The following is a 20,552-nucleotide window of genomic DNA, read 5'->3' on the forward strand; positions in this document are numbered from 1 at the left end:
ACTTCCAGAATTTTGATAGGCGCCTCCCTATTTGATGAGTGACATCATTTTATGGAAAGTAGTCATAGGAGAGGACTGAGCACAGAAACAGGCATGGAGTTTGGACTAGTTTTTGCCTTCCTTACTATTCAGGATCCTGTCTCGGGGGGGAGTGTGGTCTGATAAATACAATATTATATTGTAACAATGTACACCTCTCTTCCCATTCTCAATAAAATAATAATAGTAATAACGATAATAGTTTGCATTAAGGGTTTAGCAGTTTGCACTTAAGTCTTTTCGTTTCATTTTACCTTGAAAGCAGTACCAAAAATACAGCAAACCACACAGTGCCTCCCCGGTGCCAGCCTTGTTTGAGCACTTCACTGACAGTGACTCATTCAGTCCTCCTCGTGACCCTGGGAGGTACGGTTCCTTCTCCCCCATTTTACAGGTAAGAAAATTGAGCCATGACAGGTTAAATGTCTTGCCCAGTTTACATAGCTAGCGCTGTGGTGGAGCAAGATTCCATTTTGCTGCCTACATCCCAGGCCCACAATTGTAACCATAAAGCTCTTTGAAGGATCATCTTGTGGATCAAGTATCACCTATCAGATCACAGAGCACTGAGTGGATCACTGAGCACCAAGTGGATCACTGAGTGCCTAGCATATTTCCAATCTCCTAGAGGGTCACAGATCAATTAGTGGATCAAAGCTCACCTAGTGATCGCTGAGCACCAGGTGGATCACTGAGTGCCTAGCACATTTTGAATCACCTAGAGGATCACAGATCACTTAGTGATCACAGCTCACCTAGTGATCACCAAGCACCTAGTGGATCATGGAGCGTCTGCATAGCATCCCTCAGGCAGGGTCTGGATGCAGAGGGTTAAATGTTTGCTGGGTGTCCACATTATACAGACCAGGATATTTACTTATTTTCAGGATCCTTGCCCCGCTCCCATGTACTAGGCTCCTCCCCTGCTCATTTCTGAGACTGAAATTGCTGAAACATTGCATGATGGACTGGATGGAGATAAGAAGAGGAAAGGTTCCCGGGAAGGAATGCTGGGCACAGCATCACCCACATCCACCGCATGGCATCCTCTGAATGGAGAGAACAGTGATTCTGTGAGAACATTGGCCCTGGAGAGCTCAGTGTGGACCCCAAGTGCCAGGCCCTGGCACCTGCTCTGACCACCAGGCAGTGACCTTTCCCACAGGGCTCACCTTTAGGAGTTGGAGGTAGGATTTTCCTTTCCTTCCTCACATCCCCTAATAATAGACTGAAGAAAGTACTGCCATTGGGGAATCGTGTGCCTTTTTTATTCTATAAAACACTAAATATTTAAAGGTCACAATAAGTGTGTTTTTCTGTGTAACCCAGAGAGCTGCGTCCATGGAGCAGGCTTGTATGGGGCGCACCATTGGACGGCCCTCGTGAGTAGGGAGCTGCACAGCTGGGGCTGCCTTGCCTGGTGAGGTCCCTCCATCTGCACAGATGTTCTGTGGCCTGAAGCTCCATAGTTTGTAGCTTGCTCTGCTTTTGATGCATCATTTATGGACTAGCCTGATTCCAGGGCACATCACAGCCCGCCTGTCTCCTAGCCAAGAGCCTCAGCTGTCTGGGGCATTTCTGACAACTGTGTAGCCACAACCAAGCCGGCTTTGCACTGTTGCCTAGAGCGCTTGCAACGTGTGTGCTCACTCTCCTATTGGTTTACCCAGCACTATTGCACTCTCTTCTTTCGTATCAGGGACCTTCGGTCAAGTGCAGAGTGGCAACACCTGGATGCTTCCCATCCTGATGCTAGGATGCTAAGACAAGGGTGCCATCGAAATCACACTGCGTACTGTGCATGGAATACCTGTTATATGCCGGGTGCGCTTTACCTAACTATTTTATTTAATCCTCACGACAACCCTCAGAGGAATATAGAACTATCCTGATTTTTACAGGTGAGGAAATCAAGGTCAAGAGAGGGTAAGTAAAGTAACTGAGATATGGTCACACTGCTAGTAGTTAAGTGACAAAGTGAGGATTCTTGTAAGTCCAGAACTGGCAGTGGCACTGGTCACCATCTAGGTCCTTTCATGGGTGCTCCCATGGCCACTTCCTGTGGCTGGAGACCAGAGCAAGGCCCAGTGAACTTGGGACTTCCCTGAGTAGGCTGGGATGCTCGTGCATCCAAAGGAGCACAGAGAACTTGCAAACAGGGATTGAAGTCAAACTGGAATGCGTGCAGTTCACCTCTCCAGCTAGCAGCTCTTGGGTTTTCTCTCAGCAGCGTGAGCATCACTGTGTCTGACGCTCAGCCCACAGCGGGCTCAGCACGTGAAGGCCCCACGGGAGGGCGAGAGGAATCCTTGCTCTGGCCTGTGTGGGAAGGGGCGGGGGCTGGCCAGCGCCTCCCGTGGTTGCCTCGGCTGTGCCTCGTCCCAGGGCCTGGAGTAGGTGCCCAGAAAATACTCCTTCGCTGAACAAGTTAATGAAAAGTGATACTGGCTGCTGGCTTCTCTCCCAGCCCCAGCAAAGTCCTCTGCAGCGTCAAGGCGGTTGGGGAGGGGTCCCTGGCGGGAGGGCAGACAGGGAGGACGCTGCCTCCGGCCATCAGGCGCACTCTGCTCCTTTGGTTCTGATGACTCCCTCACCCACCTCCACGTCCTGGGTTCAGTCCCAGCACCTATTCTCAGAGAAAGGATCCCTTGAGAAAATGATGCATTCGAAATAGGCAAAGGGATGGCAGAGGGAGAGTCGGGAACGTGGATATGGGAAGACAGTCAGTCCTCACTGGGGGGTTCCTGGAAGATGAACTGAAGGACGGTGTCTAGTCGGTCTTCAAAAAACAGGTGTTTAATTCCCTTTGGTGCTGGAGGGGTGGCCCATGTCAATAACCTTTTTGAGATGCTAGTGAGAGCGATGCATCCCTCACGAGGAGAGGAGAGCGGGCACACACGATTTCAAGAGCCCCCAGGACCCCCTGGACTGGTCTGGCTTTAGAAACTTTGCATTAGAGAGAAGAAAAGGGGCCGTCACCTGTAAGCCCTGCGAAATGAACAACAGCGAAAGCATCCAGACTGTCCATTCGTTGTCCTTTTAAAATTTGCATCATTTGATGAACTTACAGTCTTTAGCATGAAAAAATGATCACAAGAATGCCAAGTGCTTTCTGTGTATCAACTCTTTTCATCCCTTTGACCGAACTAAAGTTTACCTGGAAAAAAATTCTGTACCCTTCAAACATAAAGAACTTGAAATGTCGTCCAAGGTCGCTTGTTGGGGGAGAGATGACTAAGCGAGGGGGGGACTCGCTCCCTCACTCACTTCCCTCTGAAGATCACGGGAGAGGTGTACATCTTATTGAATTTCTTCAAGTTCTTCCCTAAACCTGCCTGGGACCCCTGTGAAATGGTCATAGAACACCACCATCACCCTTCCTGCTGCTGCTCCGAGGCATTTACGTGCATTATCTAGATTCTTCACAGCTAGGAAGAGGATGTGGGGCTCAGAGGGGCTGACTTGCCCCAGGCCACAGAGTCAGGCCAGGGCTGGGACAAGGGAATTCTGAGACTCCTGACAAAGCCTGTCTGGCCTCATCCTGTATTTGGTATTTTTAACCAAATCAAGCTGTTTGTCAACCTTTCTGCAACAGGAAGCAGTCACGTAGCAGAGCCTCTGACCCCCGCTCTGGTCTGGGTGCTGGGCGTGGGTGGAACAGGAGCTGCTGGGCTGGGAGGCCCAGGGGTTTGCCTGGCGGCAGCAGGACTGTGACTCCTGCAGGGACGTTTGCCGAGCAGCATCTGTCCCCTACGCCTGCCTTCCTGGACCGAGTCTCTCTGTGGTCAGCTGTGGCCCCGAGATCCTGGCCAGCACCCGGGGCAGTGGGAGGGGTGGTGGGAACGGCCGGGCTGTGTTAACACACCTGCGTTGGCCTCCCAGCTGTTTGCTTCACAACAGGGCTGCTGTTAGCAATTGCGAAACATTTTCACACCACCCACCCGCTCCCCACTGCTCTGTAACATTTGTTGGCACTCACCATCGGGGTTGAACTGCTTTATTTTATTTATTTTTATTGAGAAAGGGACACTAGAATTCTTTATGTCTGGGAATAAGCCAGCCTGGCCCAGTGTGGAGTGCGGAAATATTCCATCTCCCTTCTGTGCCCAGAATTATTTTTGTTTTCTTCGATACACAACCTAGATACGCTACAGCAAGGAAATCGGTTGATTTTCGAAACCAAAACTCTTTTCCTGTTTATCAGGGTTGAAAAAAAAAATTCCGCCGTTGTCGATCACGGTGCCAGCTTATCTTTGTGGGTGGTGTTTGATTCATTTTCTTTTTCATCTGCTGCGTGTTCCTAATATTGTTCCAAAGGAAGTGGCCGTTATATCTTCAAGCCAAGATTAGTGAATTAATATTATTATTAGGATGGATACGAATCGTTGACACACGAGGGACCTGGTGATGGACAGCACGTGGGCTTCGGCATCAGCTCAGCTTGGTCCTTAGGAGTTCAGCGGCTGCAGGTGGGCACCTTGCTAACTCCCGTGAGCCTCAGGAAGCCACACTGTGAAATGAGCAGCGTGCCACACGGTGGGCGCTCATCACTGCTGGTGGTGGGCACCCTTCCTGCCACTCAGTTTAGTACCGTCTTGTGTGTTTTCCACCAATAGAATGCAAGCTCTGTGAGGGCAGTGTCTCCCGCCCGTTGTCTTCATTGCTGTACCTACAGAGTCGGGTGCCCAACGCAGGGCAGACACTCAACAAATATTTGTTGAATAAATGAATGAATGAGTGAACAAGTGAATACCAGGGTCTGTTTTGGAACAGCCACCTTCCAGAAACAGTTATTTTCATCAGCCAGGCAAAGGGAATGCCTTAGGACAAACACACAGTGGAGGAAAAGGAAATACCCAAAGTCTAGGAGAATTTTGTGCCTGCCCACCCTCTCCTGCCTGCCTCTCCATTTTTCCTGCCCCTGAGGATAAATGAGGCATTGGGCATATGTTGCAGCACAGGGCAACAGAAGGTGCTGAAAGACGTTCAGTAAGAGGAGAACATGGCCCCGAAAATTTGCAGGCATCCAGGGCAGGAGTTCAAATGGAGGCCCAAATATTAAAGATCTTAGTATTTAAAACGACACATTTAGCTTAATAATTGTTGAGTGAAGTAGTTTCTCTCCTCCTGCCTTGACCTCAAGGACCAGCTTCAAATCTGGAATTCAGACTCCTTGAGGCTCAGTGCCAGCACATGCCCGCAGAGGGAGAGCTGGCTTCCAGCCTCTCCCCAGCCTTTTCCTCTCCACACCCCGCCCTCTCGCGGCCCCTCCCTGGAGCTCACTGCCCTCCCAGGGGCCTCCTGCTGCGTGTGGGTGCCCCCGCCCATGCATCCCAGCTCCACTGTCACCACCCACAATGGGGGCCTTGGCCTCCCTGGACTCACGGGTGGACACGACACAGCGGATTTCCTGGAGGAGGACAGAAGACTTTGGGGAGGGGCAACATAGGCCCTGAAGTGGGCTTGGTGACATCTAGGCCAGGAATCTTCGGGTCCTGGGCACCCAGAACATGGTGTCGGTGGGGTCATGTCCCCTTGAGGTGGGCGCATATTCCTGGCCCCATCAACTTCTGCCCCCATGGAGAGAGGTGCAGCAGGGGGGCACAGTCAAATGGGGCCTCCTAAGGATGTGACCAGGACCCATTGAAGGGCTGTGTGGGTTCAGGGAATGCCCCCTCCCAAAGTGCAATAAGTGGTAGGACTGGGAGAGGAAGAAGCCTGTGGAAGGGCTGGCCTCTGTTTCCCTCAGACATGAAGTGTTGGGCAAGGACTGAGGCCATTGCGGTGGAGACTTTTCCCTGTTCTCAGGCCTCAGGGAACGGTTGCCTGTCCTGCGCACTAAGAATAATCCTGCAGGGGGCAAAGCTTCAGTCTGCAAAGCAGCTTGTCTGACATCCCCCTCCCACGGTCCTCACAGTAGCCCCAGTGGACCCGCTGAGTCCTCATCCCACTTTACAGGGGAGGAGACTGAGTCTCCAGAGGCTGGCAGAGCCTGACAAGGACTGTTTTTGCATGGAAGTTCAAGGCCTCAGCCAGGGGCATGCAGCCAAGCAGAGGCAGGGACAGGTACGAGGCCAGAGCCCCCTTCCTTGCACCAAATCTCCCAAGAGTGGCCTTCCGCAGCCGGTGGTCAGGATGGTGCCAGCTCAGCCCTGGGCGCTGGGTCTTCTTGGTCTCAAGAGCATGAACAGCCTGTGCTGCTCCGATGGTCTAGCTCCACAGCCTTGGGGGCGCAGGTGACTCTGGACATGTCGGACTGAGCCCCTCTCCAAACTTGCAAATTAGCCCCAGGCGACAGCGTGGCCCAGCCTCCCTGCCTGCCCTGTGTTCTCAGGGCCCCAGGGACCTGAGGTAGACACGATCTTAAGCACCTTTTGAGTTCTCTAGGCCTCACTTGTCTCCTGGACCCCTGGGCTCTTACTCAGGAATCAGCGAGGCAGCTGCTGCCCTCCCTGCACCCCCTCATCCCCACTGGGGTGGGGCTGGGGCTGCACAGGCATGGGGCTCTGACCTCCGCCTCTCCTAGGCCAGGCTCTGAGGCTACCTGGAGAAGCCAGGTGACGCCCTGGGAAGTGTAGGTGTTCACTGCTTGTGGTGTGGTTGTGACTCCTGAGGACTGGAGGGGCAACAACCCCCCGACATTGCTCCCTTGGGTGGGCCAGTCCTGGGCTGGGTTGTTCTGTGCAGCTGTTTCTAGATGTCCCACGTGGCATGGGGACCCTTAGTGCCTCTTGGTGGCCGGTAGAGCAGGACTGCTTGGCAAGTCAGCACCTTGTGTCTGCTTCCCTTCCTTGCCCCTCTTGCTCCCCTCTGCCCTCACAGTGGTCCAGGAAAGCAGGAGCGTCCAAGCCTTGCCTCCATCTCTGCCCTCCAGAGAATCTGAGTTGCCTCAAGCCCCACGGTGGCTGTTGCTGGGCTCTCACAGTCTGCAGAGATGGCCCCTCTCTGACTGCTGCTTCTGGGCTTCTACTCCAGCATTCGCGATCCTTTGTACAATTTCTTCCACTCCAGCGTCCCTGGTGAAAAACAAAACAAAAACGAACCACAGGGTGATAGAGTCTCGGATGGAAACACTGACTCACCAGCTTTGTTGGAGGAGTCAGTGTGTCACAGTGCTCAGGACGGTGGCCTCAACAGTCAGACTGTCTTCACGTGCGTCACAGCACTTACTGTGTGATCTTGGGGAAGTTACTCAACCTTTCTGGACCTTAGCATCATCTTCTGGAAAATCGAGATAATGACAACATTTACCCCATAGGATTGTTGAGTAGATTAAATGAAATAAAGTCAAGGCTAGGGCCATAATAAGCACTCAATAAATGTTGGCTATCATCTTGAGCTACTCAAAACAAGTCTACCCTCTCCGACTTGACAGCTCTTAAAATAGCCAACAGTGGTTACCATTTATTGAGTGTCTTCCAGACACTCGGAACTCTGCCCAAGCTCTTTGATTGAACTCCTTGGCATTCTACAGTGAGAACACCGAGGCTCGAGGTGAGCCAGAGGACGAACGTCTTGAGCTGGAAGTTGTACCCAGGTCTGCCCGATGCCAAAGCCCATATTCTTTTCACTGTGCGGCACTGAAGGGCATTCCACTCTTTTCTTTCTTCCAGGAGCACCTGCACCTTCTTTTCACCATGAAGCTTCCACAGCTGACCTTTGAAGTGCCAAGAGGAAAGGACAGATGTGAAGCCACAGTGAATGGGTTCTACCAGGAGGGGAAGGTTCCGGGCTGGAAGCAGCAAGAAGCAAGCTTATGGCTGGTGTCACCGCTCACAACCAGCCTTTCCTAATGGGCCAAAGGAGAAGTGAAAACTGACAAATAGGTTTGGCTTCATATGAAGGTGCAAAGAGAACAGCCCAGCTCCGAGAGACATTTCCATCCACCCGAGGTGCAAGGGTGCTGGCTCCCATGATGCGGGAAGTGCTGTGGTAGCACCCAAGTTGGAGGGTGGCTGAAGTCCTGCACGTGGACAGTCCAGTCAGCCTGTCTGTGGTGCCTTTCTGGAAGCCACAGACATGTCTCCCCTCTTGTGAGCCCATGTCCTAATGTGGTGGTTTGCTCCCTGGCAAGTGTGAGCAGCTGTGAGGAAGGTGGCCGTGAGAGAGTCCCGCTGACATCTGCTGACCGGTGTGGTTGAGCCCCGCCACTCACTCCCCACGGGGAGAAGCTGTCCTGTCATTAAGCAGTGGAAGCACAACTGTTGTTAGTATCTTTTCTTTTTAAGTTGATGTGGAAAAGGACTTCTTTTACCACCTTGGATGTGTGGTCATCTTGAGTGAGGCGCAAGGGCCGGGTGAGGTTGTGGCCATCATGGGTGGCTCCTTTGGTCAGCTCCTTCCACTGCTCAGAGGTGGCAGCCACCAAGGGGAACATCAGGGCACTCCAGGAGGCTGTTGGGGTTATGAGGCTCGTTCACCTTCAAAGCACTTTGCAGTCGTGAACTAAACGCCCGCCCCTAATTATGGCCCAGGCTGAGCTTGGCCATGGTCTTCAAATGCAGCGTGGCTCGCTACCCCACCTCCACTCTCAGCCTCAAGGAACATGCTTTCACTGGCACCTACAATAACATCTGGGGTTTTACCTATCCTTTTTTTCTTAACTTTACTGGAGTTGATTGCCTAACTCACTCTTTCAGTAGCTTACTGAGATTTATCCCTTTTGCTAAACTGTGATAACCACAGTTTAATTCTAGGCAGCTGTGGATGCAGCTGTAAGGGCTGGGAGATGAGATGACACAATCTTGGGTGATTTTCAGGTATTACAAAGGGCCTTTTGATTTGCTTTTTAGAGGAAATGTGAAGGTCTTTATCAGTATAGGTAATACTATAGAGCCGAGTGAAATGCACATGAAATTCCCAGTTGTAATTTTTCAACTTCCCTTTGGTATTTGTGAATTTTAGAAGTAGGATCAGCTGGGTTCATCTCCAGAAAACTCCTTCTTGTAATTGCTGATCTGCTGCTGCTGTTAAGAAGTGTGCTTTTTTTTTCATTGAAAACAAAAAAAAGTGTGCTTTGGTGCAAAGGAGAAATGTTTTGAAGATAGATCTGGATGCGAATTTTGGTTCAGACTTTTAGTGATGGTGGGACCCCAGGCAAGTGAATTTCTGAGCTTCGATTTCCTCCTCTATGAAAGGGGAATAATAATAGATGCCGCAAAGGGCTGTAAAGATCAGCAGTAATATTCGTGGAAAGAGGCAAGAGAGTAGTTTCTGTTAGTTTAATTTTACTGAGCCAGAATGGCTGGCAGGCCAGCAGAGAGTGAAAGCAAAGTCGCTAGATAGTGAAAGTACAGAGGGAGCTCCATCGCCGCTTGCTGCTGCTGTATTTCTCCCACAGAAGGCAGAGCGAAGGAGCAGATACGGGCAGCACCTGTCAGTGATGAATCAAACCACCCCAATGGCGAGAAACAAGATAAGAGCCTTGCAGGGCCTGCACTGACTGCTGAGTCTCGGTTCAAAGGGAAGGAGCATCTGATAACTTCCAAAGGAGACTGTGCCTCCGCGGCAGGGGCTGCATGTCTGAGCGGATTTGATCCCCTAGAGACTCTGGAAACACTTTCTGGATAGCTTCCAACCCGGAACAGGGCATCACAGATGACAGATACCTGCTTGTTAAGTTTTCTTAAGCCGATCGTTGAGCTTTCTGAAACTTCTCCGAAAGCAAGAGCAGGGGGCTGCGAGTTCTTGCTCTTCCCAAATGCATCACTTCAGCCCCTGGGTGTACATTTCCTCACATGTGGGTGAAGGTTTGGACTGAGCGATGCCTTGGTGCCTTCGTGCTCTAGGATTCTACTGTCTTTGATCTTAGGACCATCTTCCCTTTCACTGACACCCAGTTACAAAGTCCTGCCATCAAAACGCATCCATCCTAAACCTCATTACTAAGTAATTGCCGAAGTGAAGAAAATTAGAATCAATACACATAAATTTGAAAAATATAAATAAATCAGGAGAAATTGGAAGGGAAAAATTCTTTCATCTTTTCTCTAATAATTAGGGATGCCTAGTTTTCTTGTGCAAGGTTCAGAAGCCAGTTAATTCCAAAGACAGACAGTATATGATGCATAAAAAAGATTTCTGTTTTCTTGTAAGCTGAAGATGAGAATGTCTGTTTCAGAGTTGTAGATAAATATTACCATAAGAAAGTTTGTAGATCTTTTAAAGTTTGTGCTACGTTTTTAACTAACAAAAATGCTGAATTTCAAAGTAAGATTCCCTCGTGTGTGCTCAAGGCTTTCAACTCTTTCATAGCACTTTCGCATACATGATCTTATTTCATTCTTCCAATCTCATGAGGGTGGTAGACCAGGAGTTATACCCATTTTATAGAATGTCAGTCCCTTGAGTTAAAAAAACCTCGTCTATTTCATTCCCCATTTTGTCTTCATGGTTAGCACAGTTTCCAGAACGTGGAAAGAACTTAAAAAAATGTGATCGTGTGACTGGCTGACTTACTGAACGAATGAATGAGAAACTGAAGCACACACACAAAATTAAGTGATGTATCCAATATCATTTGGTATCAGTGCCAAGATTTTAATGAAAGAGACAAAAATGTTGTGTTCTTCCGAAATCAAACCTCAGAATGTCCCAGGATCCTGTTGCAGCAATGAGCAGTTAAACAGAGCACTTCAAGAGCCCTGCCATGGTATTAGTCCTTTAATGCCCTAATCATGCTGTATAACAAAAAACTTAAAAATCTCAGTGGCTTGTAACAAACATTTATCTGTTGCAGACATGGGTCTGCGGGTTGGCTCAGGTTCTGCTGATCTCATATCTTGGCCAGGCTTGGTCCCAGGCTCAGGGCAGGCTCAGGTTTGCTCCATGAGTCTCATTCTGGGGCCCACATTAGAGGGGAAGTGGCTGCCTGGGCCACATTCTTCTCGTGCTGGAGCACAGGAGCACAAAAGAACAAGCCAATCATGCACACACATTTAAAACCTCTGCTTCCATCATGTTTGCTCACATCCCTTTGGCAGAACAAGCAGCTGGCTAATCCCATAGTCAGTGGGGCAGGAATGTATGCTCCACTCCAAGGTGGAGGGGGAGTGACTATTGCTAAAACATAATTCAATTTATCATTGACAATCTGAAAGCAAGGAATTTAATTAAACAAATTCTCAAGCTCTCCGTCAGCTTTGTGTTTCTCCAGTTCATGTATAAAACACTCAAGGGAGCTTAACCCTTCACTAGTAGAAACTGCCTAGTCATACCCTGATCAAAATTCAAGGTCAAGCAGGGACTATTATTGGAGTCATAGATTTAGCTGTTTGGTATTCACACATCCCTAATGATCTTGGAAAGTATAATGTTTTCTAACAGCTGTAAAGACAAGAGATTCTAACATGATCAACTATACATAATGTCCTTGAAATTACATTGAATAATGTAATGATGTGTTATGCTGTCATTAACACGTTATGAATACCTAATTTGAAAGGTTAATGAAATTGAAAAACATATGAACACTGTGGGTATCATCAATACCGCTTAATGACAAATCTCTTATTTTCATTTATGAAATCGTTTATGAAATGGGAAGACTCTACTCCTAACTACACTTTTTTGGGTCATAAATTAAAAAGAGTCTTCACAATATGTTTTATTTTAATTTGGAGTGTAGGGTTATAAAGTAATTTATACTTCAGGTCTATGTATAAATAATATTTAATATAATAAGATCATAATTACTTGAAATGACTGTTTTGTGGTTTTCTGAAAAAGGGTTACACTTGCGAAGGGTGAGTAGTTTTTGTTGGACAGATCAAAGAAAATGTCAGGACCAAGGACAGCTGCCGTGGGGATGGTAGTTCTCAACAGCCAGTGTATTCCTGCAGAAGGACTCTCCCGTCTGGCCTGAAGGATCTGTAGTTTTTCATCTTAAAACTGGGAAGAATGATCTGGGGAGACTATTTTCTTTCTCTCCATACCCCTGGGTAAGCTTTTAGTGTAACTGATTGGTTTTAAGGCAGTTGGATAGGCTAATGAATGCCAATAAAACTCAAACACATAGAAGGGGCCCAGTTTATTTTCATTTCCTATATAACAGTCCTAAAAAATGGATACCATCTGTGTTAACATTTTCATATAAAGAAAAATTGTAAATATGTTTTGTTCTTGAGTGTCCAGGTTACGTCTACATCAATAATACTAACACGAATATGAATACTACACCATCAACAAGAGTAACGGCAACATGGATGCCTCTACTTTATACAAGGCACCTTAACATACATCATCAGTTTGACTCTTTCAGAAATCCAGTGAAATTACTGAGTAATATTGTAACTCCATTTTGTCAATGATGAAATGAGGTCTGGAGAGGTTAAATGACTTGCCCCAAGTATGACAGTCAGGATGTGGCAAGACTGTGACTTGTTAATTCTGTGCTTTTTCCATTATGCGTCACGGCTTTTCTGTCTCCAGAAGCCACAGCTTTCTTTTCCTTTCCTTTCCTTTTCTTTTTTTTTTAAAGATTGGCCATGGGCTAACATCTGTTGCCAATATTTTTTTTCCTTCTTCTTCTCCCCAAAGCCCCCCAGTACATAGTCGTGCATCCTAGTTGTGAGTGCCTCTGGTTGTGCTATGTGGGACGCCACCTCAGCATGGCTTGATGAGTGGTGCCATGTCCATGCCCAGGATCTGAACTGGCAAAATCCTGGGCCACCAAAGCGGAGTGTGTGAACTTAACCACTCGTTCACGGGGCCAGTCCAGCCACAGCTTTCTGTTAGCCATTTGGAGTTACATATCATTTCTGTTTGAAATGATTATTTTTTTCTGATTATCAAAATAACAAGTTGTCATTGTAGAAAATTTGAAAATATAGAAGAATATAAGGAAAAAATAATAACCACTCATTTCTGCAATCCAATCATGCAGAAATAACACATAACTCTTTTCAGTGTATACATGTGTACATGTGAAAAAACTCCACTCTTCTTTGTCCTGGGTTCTGTCAGATGGTTGGATGTGACCAATGAGGACATTGCAGAATATCAGGTCATAAAACTGACCCCAGTCCTGAGCCTCATGGAATCACAGAATCTGGAGGTAAAAGAGACAAAATGTAGGAATTGCCTTTGCAATATCCCAGGAAAATGGTCTTCCAGCTTCTGTTGGTGAGCCTCAGGTGACGCGAAGCCTACTGCGAATGCACTGACTGTCCCGCTGATGGTCATCTCAGGCTGTTCTGTGGCTACACTCTGCGTGGGGAGGGCTTCATGGAGAGTTCCAAAAAGGGTGAACATTCCCTACTTATTCCTCAGACTCTCAAAGTCCACTTCACAACCAATCTCAGGTCACTCAGCCCCTCTTTGCCTTAGTTTCTTTGTCTATCATGAGATGATATGAGTACTAGATTAACTAATACATAGAAAGCACCTAGAACAGTACCCAACCCGGTCATCCTCAATAGTGTTCATTATTGTGATTGTTGTCCTCATGGTTAGTATTATTATCACAATCACTCCTGCACCCTCTGCCTAGCTCCTTGGCTTGGAATGGGTTCACGAGTACTCACTGGTCCCCAGACACACCACACACCTGCATGTCTCCCCCTGGTTCCTGCACTTTCCTCCCTAGATAGGCTCCTGGAACACCCTCCTTCCCAACCCATCGCCCACACCACACCCTCTCCTGCCCTCCCTGAGAACTCCAACTCACCTACAGGGACTCAGCTCCAACCCCTTTGCCCCGGGGCACCCCGACCTCAGCACGGGAGCCCAGCGACTGGGCTGAGGGTAAGGGCCCAGCCTCCACTCTTAGAACTCTGTGCTTTTGGAATATTTACTTCACCTCTGTAAGCCTCAGTGTTCCTATTCTTAAACCAGAGATAATGCTTTTTGGAAGATTGTTTTGCACTTGAAATGAGATGAGATATTGCAGTTTTGTGTTATATAGTAGGCATGCTTGGAATGTCCGCCATTGCCTCCTTCAAACACCTTTCCCCACTTGGTCCTCACTGCAGACTCGAGGCAGGGATCGCTACAGGGGAAAACACTGAGCTTTGGGGGAGAAATGACAGGCTCAGGGCCACCCAGTTACTTAAGGAACTGAGATCAGACTTGAATCCAGGACTTAAGACTTTAGATCCAATGTGTTATCCAGTGCCAATTTGCGAAAGTATTACTGGCTGATGTAGTGGGCTCTCAAACTTCCTTGAATTAAATCAATGGAATCAAACAGCACAATACTATGATATTCAAATCTTTTACTTACTTAATTTATTTCTTTGCATTTATGCTGAGATTTAGTTGTAAGACTACCTGGAGAAATCAACAAGACTTTTATTATAAAGGAAGAAAAAATAGATAGATAGACAAGTTGCTTTCTCATAGTGAGGCACCAAAGGGGGTTTCCTAGGCTGCTTATTTTCTGGGAGCTTGAGACCCTGAACGCTGTAACATAGGCATTCAAAAGCCCAAAAGATGAAGTAGACTCTTCTGACAAGTTAATGATGTTTCCTGTCACTGGAATCTGTGCATGGGAGTAAAAGCAATACATATATGTTGAAAAAGTACTTTACTCCGTACAGAATATTTTTTGCAGCCCTGCACATTGGTTGATGTAAGCCAGCCAGCAACTCTCTGTGTGTGTGTGTCTGTGTGTGTGCGTGGCACATGGCTTTCTGTCCCCAGCCCACCCCGGCTCTACCTTTCAGCTCAGAGGGACTCTCTCCATCCCCAGATTCGGTGTCACAGCTCGTCCTTCCGCTTCTGAAATCTCCTCAGGTACGATTCTGTCTCGAAGACTGGGGATCTGACTTGAAAAGGAGCCAGCTCTCCTAGCGTCATTCCTGACAGATTTCTTAATTAATCTGCTCAGACTGTCAATAATGTAATTCGCTGTTGATTTAGAAACTAGTTCTATGAGCACTGCTAGTGCCATTGTGGGAAAACATCTGAATAATTCAGCTAATAGATGGGAAACTCACCCAGATTGCTGGGGGCACAGTGAGGGAACAGCTAATTCAAATGAGATGAGCTCAAGCAGGGTGATTCCAGCAAATTCCAGGGAGCGGGAGAGGTTGTCATATTACTGGGGGCAGCAGCTGCCTAGTTTAATTATTGTCATTTTGGTTTTTGGAAAAAAGAACATGAGCTTCACACTCTCGCAGGCAGAGGCCATTAGCACACCCTTGAAATATACCGTGGGATTTCAGTGTAAAGGACGTGATCTAGTTGATTACTAACTCTGAGCTACCTTCACATGTTAGTGGGTCTTATTCATGCTATATATTGCAATTTTTATATGGTTTTTGTTTGAGATGTGTGAGCTTAGTAATAAATATCATCAAAAGAATATAAAAATGACTTCTTTTTTTTCTGGGAGATTCATAGTTATTTGGGTGTTTCCCAGAATTGGATAGATGTGTCTTGAGATTATGGTGATGACTCTATTTACACCAAAACTTGGGGCTGTATTGAAAATGAAGTTTATAGATGGGTGAGTCTAATTATGTGAAGAGTCTTACATAAACATAAAAACTCAATCACTTTTAGTTATATACTTAACATTTCATTTTTATTGAAAATAATAAAATTATATGGATTTGAGCTGTTATACTAAATTTTTTGCTAGGGTGGTTAGAGTTTTAACAACCCTTAAGTGCAGATGAGTTAGTGCTTGAATATAAATGTTACTGAGAATCATGGTGCTTTTGATAGGAAATGTTAATTCAGTTGCATTTTTCTGCAGTGTCACACTTTATTTCTGTTTCCGTCTCTCTCTTCCTCTCCCCCAACATCCTCACATGTATGAGAGCTTCTGTGCACACACACATCTTCACACACACACACCCCGCTGCACACACACACACACACACTTCCTTCTCTGTCACATCTCTTCCAAATTTCTATCCTAAGGCCTTCAAAAAGAGGGAAAGATCAAACAGTATCCAGTTCTTATGTTTTGACAGTGACAAAGATCAGGCATGGAAGAGTCGTTCTCCTTGGGACCTGTTGCCTAATATTTTAATAAAGTCAGGACTGATTTGACATCCTAGATTGCATTGGGAACCTTAGGGGACAGAGTTGCCTTTGGTGGGGGGGTTGGTGAACAGAACCTCAGCAAATAATTCCTGAATGGATCGAGAAAAGAGTAACAAGCGTGCTGTCTGTAAAGAAGCTCTGTGTTTCAGCTGTCTGGGCCTCTCTGGCCGTATAGACTGTGGGAAGCATGGCATTGGTTGGGGTTAGGTTTGGCTGCATATCACAGAACAGCCAATCACAGCCAAATGAAGGAGCAGTGGCTCAGACGAGATAAAGGCTAGCTCTCTCTCGTACTAAAGAAGTCTGGTGCAGGCAACCGAGGCCTAGGGTGGCTGCTCCACAGTCGTCAGGGACTCAGGCTCCTCCTGTCTTCCTGCTCCACCTCCCCACCGCATGGTTTGCTTAATTCTCATCATTACTTCATGGTCAAGAAATTTGTCAGCGTTTGAGATATCACATCCATATTTCAGAGAGCAGAAAAGAGGAAGAGGAGAAAAGAGCAGCCCTCCCTTCCCTTCTGCTTTTATTAAGCAGCTGTCCTGGAAGCCTGCTCTTGCCCCACTTACACGCATTTCATCTTGCACATCCTTGGGCAGAGCTCAGAGGGCCACCCCTAGCTGCAGAGGGGCTGGCAAACATTGTCTTTTCTGCTGGACACAAATAACATTGAAGTTCTGTTATGGGGAGGGTGGGGGACTGGCTATTCGACAGTAGCCTGAGGGCTATGTCATGAGACCTAACTGACTCCTGAAAAAGTGGATGCTTTAGAACAAGCGGTTATTATACCTCTGATGAAACCACAAATAAATGCTTCCTATTTTTACTGAGTGCCAAGTATTTTGAATTGAGAAAATGGTTTGAAAAGAGTTTGTTTAATGATAGCCTAAGACGAGAGAGCATCCATCATGGCTTTCTGTTCCCTTCACGGTGTACCTCCCCAGCTCCAACCAGAGACAAAGTGCTGAGAAACGCCCTCAGTTGTGGGTAGAATGGGTGACAGGTCTCTAAGTTTCCTAATGACATTGGTTATTTGAAGAATGGTTTGCCTTTTATTGAAAAAATAATTAGTTGTTATTTACATGCGTAATGCTAGCACTCTGATGATGAAATCCCTGGGAATCGAATTTGTAAATAATTACTTAAAAGAATGGAACTGGCTGGAAAATTCTGAATACGCAGAAGCGAGTTCAGAAGCAGGCCCTTGAAGGGGGATTTTTGCTGAAAGGCCCAGCTCCTACTTCTCTCAGCAATTAGCAACTAATAAGGTCTCTAGTCGAAAGAACGGCTTCTCGGCTGCAGACACACTGGAGACACACACTCCAGCAGAGGTGCTGGGAGCAGCTGGCCTACCTGGAGAGATGATGAAATGCTTTTCCCGCTTCACCACTCCACAGATGGAGAACAGAGGAGGCTAGGGCAGACAGGGTTGTTCTCCTGTGTGTGAACAGGGAGGGGGCGTGTCTGGGCTGGGGAAGGACGTGCCATGAACTGAATGTTTGTGTGTCCCCTCACTGGCCCTCCAAATGCGTATGTTGAAGCCCTAACCCCAGTGTAACTGCGTTTGGTGATGGGGCCTCTAAGGAAGTAACTAAGGTTAAACGAGGTCATAGGCTGGGGCCATGATCCAAAAGGATTAGTGTCTTTGTAAGAAGAGGAGGAGACAGCAGAGCTGTCTGTGCACACACCTGGGAAAGGTCACGTGAGGACAGTGAGAAGGTGGCTGTTTACAAGCCAGGAAAAGAGCCCTCACCAGAAATCGATCCCGCCACACCGCGGTCTCAGACTTCCAGTCTCCAGAACTGTGAGAAAACAAATGTCTGTCGTTTAAGCTGGCCCGTTTGTGGTATTTCGTTACAGAAACACAAGAAGACCAATATAGGCTGGTGGAACAGAGCTGGTGCCTCAGAAAGAGTGTCAAAGCCAGATCCTGGCAGCGGCCCTCCCGGGAGCCTTCCTGTGGCTGCCACTTTAGCTGTCGTCCAACACGGATGCTCCTGTTCCCACCCACTGGGAGCATGCTCCGCCCCACACCTCCCCACCTGACGTGCTCTCTGCAGTGAATGCCTGGCTTTTCCTCCTCTTGTTGATGCATTCTTTGGATTGTTCATTTCAACAGAGTCACTGAGCACCTGGGAAGTCCCAACACTGTGCTACACTCACATCTCCAACAACAGCCCCAGTTCCTGTGGGGACCAGAAAAAGGGGCAAATAGAGGCCACAAGGCCAGTATTAGTTGCCGCTTAGTAGCACTTACTGTGGGCTAGGTGCTGTAGTCAGCACTCAGCGCGCATTAAATCATTTGAGGCCCACAGTAACCCTACAAGGCAGAGGCTGGTACTGCCCTACTTCACAGGGAAAGAAAGAGGCTCAGAAGCTGAAGTGGCTTCTCTAAGCACACGCAGCTTGTAAGTGGCAGAGCTAGGAGTCAGGGCCGGGTAGTCTGTACCAGGACCCCTCCTCAGCTCTGCTGTAAAACCAGGTCATTAAACCCAGCTGAGAGGTACTTCCATGGCTTAAGACCAGGACCCTGTGGGAGCACGACAGGGGGGACCCTCTCGGGTCTGGCAGGTCAGGGAAAGTCTCCCAAAAAGTCATATCCAAGCAGAGATCTGGATGGCAGGAGCTAACCAAGTGTAAAGAACGAGAGGGGGTGTTGCAGGCAGTGGGGGCAGGAGGAGCCCTGAGGCGTGCCGAGAGCATAGAATGCAGGAGGTGGGGATGGCAAGGACCAGGTGGCGAGGCAGTGGGTCTGTATCATGGTGGGAACTGAAAACCACAGACAATCATCAAAGAGTTTAATCAGAGTGATGACGTGATCATACTGCATTTTAGAAAGATTACCATGGCTACATTGTGGAGAACGGGTGGGCGAAGTGGGAGGAGTGGCCACCACTGTTGAGGCAGGGGGACTGGTGAGAAGGACGGCGTAATTCCTTGCAGAGATATGATGGCAGCTTGACCAGGGTTGTAGAGGTAAAGGAAGAGATAACCCAGTGGTGTACAGGAGAGCTTATCATTAAATTTTCAGGAAATCTGGGAGCTGGTTATTAAACATAGCCGTTATTAAAAATTAAATTATAAAAATCTACAATTAAATTGTAGTAAAAACAAAGATAATAAATACTTGAGTTTATCACTTATTATTTTACTACCGTCTATTCTCTTGTGGGTATTTACGGCCACTGCGTCTGTATGGTGGACACATGGTGTGCTACTGTGTATGTCTTCCCAACTCTGCACTCAGTGATGTCACACCGGTAGCTTGAAATTTGTTATTATACAGTGGGAGCAATTACACCAAGGAAGTTGGCAAGCATTACAAGTCAAGTTTTTTCTTTTCTGTACACCTCTGAGATAAAGAACATAAAATGACACTATTTATCCTTCCAGGCTCCACCCGGAAGCCTTCTCCAGCCTCTCTCTCCTCTGGAGCCTCCTGGCATGCTCTGCACACATTCCTTATAGCACTCATCTCTTATAACTGTTACTTGTATCTGCTTTTCCTTCCATTCTGCAAGCATCTTGAGTCTTCTGTGGAACAGACCTTAGCACAAAGTTGGGGCTCATTCTGCACTTGTGAAATGAATGAACACATAAACGAGTGAGTAAAAGTGGCCTTTCTTCCACACTTGTGTCCACTTGGCCTTTGGGACGAGACCTTCCTCGCTAATGGGAAGAACACTAAGATCACGATAACTCTGAACTGCTTTTGGCCTCAGAAGCAGCCCAGTGACTAAAGTGACATTTTACATAAACGTGTGTACAGCTTGATGCTGAGATGTCTCCCGAGAAACTACTTGAAAAAGGCTGCTTTTGAAAGAAACTACTTTGAAAACTACTTGAAAGTCAACTGAGCCAAGGAAAATGTACCCAGGGAGCTAGGACCGCACATCAAAGGCATTCTGAAGGACGATTTGAAAGGACAGTCCAGCGCCCGATCACCTTGGGGGAAGTTGTCTTTGTAACCGATCTGAGTCAAGGGTGATAGGGCACAAGGACATCAGATTTGTTTGAAGAAAACAGCATCCTGTTAGTCTCGGAAAATAGTTGCACGAAGCCACCAGAGTGCCACTTCCTCCCCCCACACACGCTCCCCGCCAAATAGGACTTTGTACATCAAAGATCCTTCCAGCCCTGTGTGCCTTGCTTGTCACCTCGTGAACCATTTGAAGGCAAGTGCTCAGAACATCGATATGAGGGGGTTGGAAAGAGCCCCCCCACTCCTCCCTCAGTCCTCTGTGCCCCCTTCTCTCGGGCTCCCGCACCCCAGGCTTGCTTTGGCAATTTTTCTAGATCACAGCAGTCAGGACACCTCAGCCCATGGGCTAGCTCCACAGCCTCGCCTGGGAGCCTGGGCAGATCATTTCTGAGGCTTTGCCCCCGATCTGTAGGATGAAGTCATTCGGTCAGCTTGCCCACCTGTCAGAGCTGCTGGGAGGTCTGAAGACATAACTCATCACAGGCTCCACAGAGCTGGGACCTGCTCTTCCTGGCCTTCTCAATGCCATTACTAGTGTCTT

The 20,552-nt window shown here is 47.6% G+C and overlaps 1 long non-coding RNA gene across 3 annotated transcripts in view; it reads left to right on the plus strand.

The window, feature by feature from the left end:
• The window catches only part of LOC103549348 (uncharacterized), an 83,027-nt gene extending 71,288 nt beyond the window's left edge, over positions 1-11,739 (plus strand). The window contains exons 5-8 of one of the 3 annotated variants that reach the window (XR_011526767.1): positions 305-433; positions 927-1,226; positions 1,369-1,421; positions 1,739-11,739. This is a non-coding gene — a long non-coding RNA (uncharacterized lncRNA). Of the gene's footprint in view, positions 1-304; positions 1,227-1,368; positions 1,422-1,738 lie in introns of all 3 variants that reach the window. The other 2 variants (XR_011526766.1, XR_011526768.1) reach the window with 2 other exon arrangements.
• The last annotated feature ends 8,813 nt before the right edge of the window (positions 11,740-20,552 follow it).

This window comes from Equus przewalskii, chromosome 14 (genome assembly GCF_037783145.1).
Source record: "Equus przewalskii isolate Varuska chromosome 14, EquPr2, whole genome shotgun sequence".
Lineage (NCBI taxonomy): Eukaryota > Metazoa > Chordata > Mammalia > Perissodactyla > Equidae > Equus > Equus przewalskii.